This window comes from Triticum dicoccoides, chromosome 5B, assembly GCF_002162155.2.
Source record: "Triticum dicoccoides isolate Atlit2015 ecotype Zavitan chromosome 5B, WEW_v2.0, whole genome shotgun sequence".
Classification (NCBI taxonomy): domain Eukaryota; kingdom Viridiplantae; phylum Streptophyta; class Magnoliopsida; order Poales; family Poaceae; genus Triticum; species Triticum dicoccoides.
Window position 1 is genome coordinate 405361438 of NC_041389.1, and position 6000 is coordinate 405367437.

Sequence of the window (6000 nt, forward strand, 5' to 3'; positions counted from 1 at the left end):
TTGAGATCGCGCTTGAGATCTCTTCCTATCAAGCTCCTCACTAAAGAGAATAATAATAGTAATAAAAAATCACGGATAATAAACAGTACTGCATTGGTAATGTATACATAAGGGGCCTTGCAAACAGGTCTAAACTGCAGAAAGATATTTTTATGTTCATCCTCTTTTCTGGCAAGAGCTATTAATCGTTTCAAATGGTGGATTATGTAGATTATCATTTGTGATTATAATCACAAGGACAGTACAGTGTAATAGATATAAAAACAGAACATGGTAGTATAATTTATTTTTAATAGTCCCTAACATGAAAACATGACAAAGGGGGGAATTTGCCTGTCCAACAATGTCTACCATCATTAAAAAGAACGACAATTGATCACCAAACCTAGGGAGTACTGAAATTTCCTTTCATTCCAGAACTTCTACTATTCAAGACAACAACATTTCAAGTGCACTTAAATATGTTTAACAAAATGAATGGTAAATAAATAAACATAACCAGGGGATGCACGTTCTGCCCGTCCTTTAGAATGTAGAGTGTTTGTCCATATGGTACACATATGACATCTCTTCCTCAGAACTTAGTGTTTGCCCATATGGCACAAAATAGCATCGGAAGATTTACAGATCGACGCCATGGAGCATAGACACAAATACACCTACAGGTTGGAAGTATAGGTAAAAAAACTTGATTTAATCACCATGCATATAACCACTGTACCTCATTCCTCCAATGAAATCAGTCAATGGTTCTCCTAACTTCTTTCTTATAAAATGCAGCCGAGCAATGTGGTGTGTTCGAATTTAATTGCACTTGGAGCAACGCAATCAGGTTGTTCCGAGCAGTACCATATGGTCCATAGATAGCACACAGCTACCTCCAATATCTAACTGCTATACAAAAAAATACTGGAAAGAGTAAGAGCGAAGAGCAGACCAGCAAACGAAATCGCTGGAAGAAAGAGCATCACGAGTTCAGTCATTTCCTGCCAACCGGGGGTTCGGCAGGAAGTCAACGGTGGCGTATGACGATGTAGTATGAGGATGAAACAGAGAAGGGTTGTGGTGACAAATTTAAGGTACTTGCAGCTCTCAACACCCGACGACACGAGGCGCCCCTGAACAGGCGTGAGGTCGAGGAGCGGGTGGTGCCAGGCAACTGGAAGCCGCTACCCGGAGGGATCTAGTGGCGCGGGATGGTCGGGTGCGAGCTCAAGGCGCCGGACCTCTTAATCATCTCACTTTAAATCTCTCATTGCCTAGCAGAGACCACACACAAGCCACCACAGCCCCAACACGGCAACACATGCACGCGCCGCCCAGCCATCACACCACCACCCCGCCTCCGACCACGCTTCTGCCGACCCGCTCTGCCGCTGTCCACTATGCATCTCCCTCGGCTGCAGCCCCAGCAAGAAATACTAAGAAAACGCGGCATCCCGGCGACCGGGGCCTGTCGACGAACAAGCGGATCACAACCCATTCTCCCAGAAAAAAAACAGAGACGAACCAGGTCGTGTCACTAGGCACTAGGCACGCGGCATCCACCATCTCCACCCTGCAGCCAGATCACGACCCGAGCGCCATTCGTGTGATCCCAGGGCCCCACGCCAACCCTGAACCAGACCAAAAGAAATCTACGGTAGAGAGGGAGGAGAGGGGGAAGCACATCGTATCCGGCGTCGAGGCAGGCGGTCTGGAAGACGCTGGTGTAGGCGGATCCGTCGCGGACCTGGACCTCGATGGGGCGGGTCGTGGACGAGGGGGAGGGCCGGCGACGGGGTGGGGGAGGGCCGGCGATGGGGCGGGGGAGCGACGCGGCCGGCGACAGGGCGGGGGAGCAACGGGGCCGGTGACAGGGTGGCGGGGGAGGGCCGGCGACGGGTCGGGGGAGGGCCGGCGACGGGGCGGGGGAGCGACGGGGCCGAGCGCCATCGACGGGGGCTGTTCGGTGCGTGGATGAGGAGATGCGAACGTCATTTGTTTTTTCCCTGGATGGTGGGGAGAGAGGAAGGGGATAACCCCACAGTTTTTTTTACCTGGAAAAAAGTAACCCCATCTCTTTGCCATCTGCCAGCAGATGGCAAAGAATCTTTGCCGTCTGCTAGCAGATGGCAAAGAGGTGGGGCTGGTACGCCGTTACACTCTTGACGGCCACAGTATTTGCCAACCTCTTTGCCATCTGCTGGCAGATGGCAAAGATTATTTGCCATCCACTAGCAGATGGCAAAGAATTGGCTGATGGCAACCATGTTCTTTGTCGTCTGCCAGTTCTTTGCCATCTGTTTTTTATAAGCAGATGGCAAAGACGTTCTTTGCCATCAGCTGGCAGATGTCAAAGAGCTGGCTGATGGCAAATTCACAGTTTCCAGTAGTGTTCACTCAAGGACGCGAGAGTCCGAGCTTGCCTCGGCACTTGAAAGCGCCAAGTCTGCCAAGGCCGAAGCCCAAAAAGCCCTCCAGGAGATTGAGGCGATGAAAATGATAGCGGCGGGTAAGGCATTCTTTATGCAAAGTAAGCATGTGAAGGTGAATTATGTGTTACTTACCCGAATTCGGAGCTCTCCAGGAGCACTCACAGATCTGCCCCGCAGTGTGTCCGACGCCGCTGCATTCTACCGAGCCGAAGAAGGGAGCTCGACGGAGAAGGTGTTCTGGTCCCAGTATGCTGAGGCCGGACGCTCGATGCCCTTGAGTGACCAGCTGAAGTAGCTGGTCGAGCTCCATAAGGTGGCCGAATAGGCCATGAAGGGCCTTATAGGCCGGCTGTGGCCTGGGGAGGTCCTGCCTGAGAGCTACTTCGGGCTGGTGAGGCGGCAGGTGGATGCCTGTCCGCGGCTTGAAATCATCAAGCGCTCTGTATGCATCGAAGGCGCCCGTAGGGCTTTTGCCCGTGCTAAAGTGCACTGGGGCAAGCTGGATGCTGAGAAGCTGGTGACAGAAGGGCCACCGGAGGGGAAGGAGCATCGCAGGCCTGAGATGTATTATGAGGGCGTCCTGAAGGGTGCCTGCCTTGTGGCGAATGAATGTACCAGGGATGTAATTTTTGTGTAAACTCGCTCGTGTTTGTCCTGTGCGCTGAAAACTTGTTCATATGCGCTAAGCAACGCTTTTTGAATTTAAAATATTACCTTATGTGCGGCCATTTATTAAATCTGAGAGATGCAAGTCGTCGGCTTCTACCCCCATGCCACGAGTGCTGGGGTGTTCGGGATAAACCTGAGCGCTCTTGTTCCCATTCTTGGGTCCGTCGAGGGAGGCGCTCAGCACAACAAACAAGGCAATCGGACTTATAGTGCTTTATCACTCTCACTTAGCCAAAGAATTCTATAATTTTAAATTTCGACGAAGCCCCTAGTATTCGGAAGACCGAGTTCGGGGCGCTGTCCACGCCTAGGCCGGACAAAGCCAGCTCCTCGCTCTAAGCGGCATAAGTCTTTAAGGACTCGAAAAATCTCGCGAACAGCGACCGGCTCTCGCCCTATCATGGCGGTCAGTTTTAGCTTTCTCTGCTGAGGTGTTAACCTAGCTCAACTGGGGCACAATCGCAGTAGTTCTCCCAGCGCTACCTTAGCCGATATAGCGGAACGTAAGGTGCCAAAACATGGGAGCCTAGCAAACCCAACTATTGACCCAAGACATGATTCGGAGCCGATGCATATAATGCTATAAGTTCGGGGTGCCGCACTCATGAGAGTGTTCGGTCTTCTCACACCGTATTCTGGAGTAATTAAGCCCCTGGCGTATTGGTCGTACCAAAGTGTACGGTTGCATAATGTCAAAACTGAACATATGTAAGAAATAAATGCAATAATAGACAAGAGCTATATATTGTTTATTAAAGGGCTGCTATGAGAGCAGAATGATAATAATAGTGCGATAAGCAAGAGATGGGATTATTTGACATGTCCCCCTCCAGGGGCAAGCTGCGAGACTTTAAGTAAGACAGGTATTTAGCTCGTTATAGAGACCACCTGGACGTTCGACGTGGCTTGCTGTCTCCCTGGCTATTGCATCGTGTGTTCAGCGATTGTACTGTCGGACAGGTCTTCCGAATAGTGGAGTCCTGAAAGTAAAAAAGAAAAATCACAAAAATCGGGTGCCCCTAGTACGGTTAAGCCGCATTCTGGGCATGCCGTGGTTGTGCCCCTCCCCTTATGCCCATGGTATTTCCATAGCGTAATTATCTACGCGTGGTACTGGTTTCGCAATCTCGCGAGGGCTGAGGCTGGGGCTGCACTGCTATGCTAGCTCAGAACGTGCCAGATGGTATTGTTGTAGGTTACTCCGGGCGCGCTTGACGGTGTCCGGACGCTTAATAGACGGACTGGAGAATTGCCTTGAGAGGCTACTTTGTACTTCCGTCGCGAGGGCCGCCGTGTGCTCCTCTGTTCGGAGAGAGTGTTCGGTGTTTCCATTGACCGTAATGACTCCGCGAGGGCATGGCATCTTGAACTTGAGATATGCATAGTGCGGCACCGCATTGAACTTTGCAAATGCGGTTCGTCTGAGCAGGGCGTGGTAGCCACTGCGGAACGGGACTATGTCGAAGATTAACTCCTCGCTTCGGAAATTATCCGAGGATCCGAAGACCACTTCGAGTGTAACTGAGCCTGTACAGCTGGCCGCTACACCTGGTATGACACCTTTAAAGGTCGTCTTTGTGGGTTTAATCCTCGAGGGATCTATGCCCATTTTCCGCACTGTATCCTGATAAAGCAGGTTCAGGCTGCAGTCGCCGTCCATAAGGACTCTAATGAGGTGAAATCCATCAATGATTGGGTCTAGGACCAATGCGGCGAATCCGCCGTGACAAATGCTAGTGGGGTGGTCCCTTCGATCAAAAGTGATCGGGCAGGAGGACCATGGGTTGAACTTTGGGGCGACTGGCTCAAACACATATACGTCCCTGAGCGCACGCTTCCGTTCCCTTTTGGGGATGTGGGTTGCATATATCATGTTCACTGTTCGCACTTGTGGGGGAAAGCCCTTCTGTCCTTTATTGTTTAGTGGCCGGGGCTCCTCCTCGTCATCGCTATGCAGCCCCTTATCTCTGTTTTCGGCACTTAACTTGCCTGCCTGCTTGAACACCCAACAATCCCTGTTGGTGTGATTGGCTGGTTGTTCAGGGGTGCCGTGTATCTGGCACGAGCGATCGAGTATTCGGTCTAAACTGGACGGGCCCGGAGTATTTCTTTTGAATGGCTTTTCCCGCTGATCGGGTTTAGAGCCTCTGAATCCGGCATTAACCGCCGTATCCTCAGTGTTGTCGCCGTTAATGCAGCGTTTGTGCTTGTTGCGACGCGACCTGCCATTGTTTTCCTTGGTATCTGAATTACCAGGGCTCTTGGTCATGTTATTGCTACGAGCTAGCCAACTGTCTTCTCCCGCGCAAAAGCGGGTCATGAGTGTCGTGAGGGCTGCCATGGATTTCGGCTTTTCCAGTCCTAGGTGCCGGGCAAGCCATTCGTCTCGGATGTTATGCTTGAAGGCTGCGAGGGCCTCTGCGTCCGGACAGTCGACTATTTGATTTTTCTTGGTTAGGAACCGTGTCCAGAATTGTCTGGCCGATTCCTCTGGCTGCTGAATTATGTGGCTTAAGTCATCGGCGTCTGGTGGTCGCACATAGGTGCCCTGGAAATTGTCAAGGAATGCGGATTCCAGGTCCTCCCAGCAACCAATTGACTCTGCTAGCAAGCTGTTAAGCCAATGCCGAGCTGGTCCTTTAAGCTCGAGTGGGAGGTATTTGATAGCGTGTAGATCATCACCACGGGCCATGTGGATATGAAGGAGATAATCCTCGATCCATACCGCAGGATCTGTTGTGCCATCGTATGATTCGATGTTTACAGGTTTAAAACCCTCGAGGATTTGATGATCCATTACTTCATCTGTGAAGCATAGTGGGTGTGCGGTGCCTCTATACTGGGCTATATCACGACGTAGTTCAGATGAGCTTTGTCTGTTGTGTTCGGCTTGGCCGTATTTGCCATATCCGGC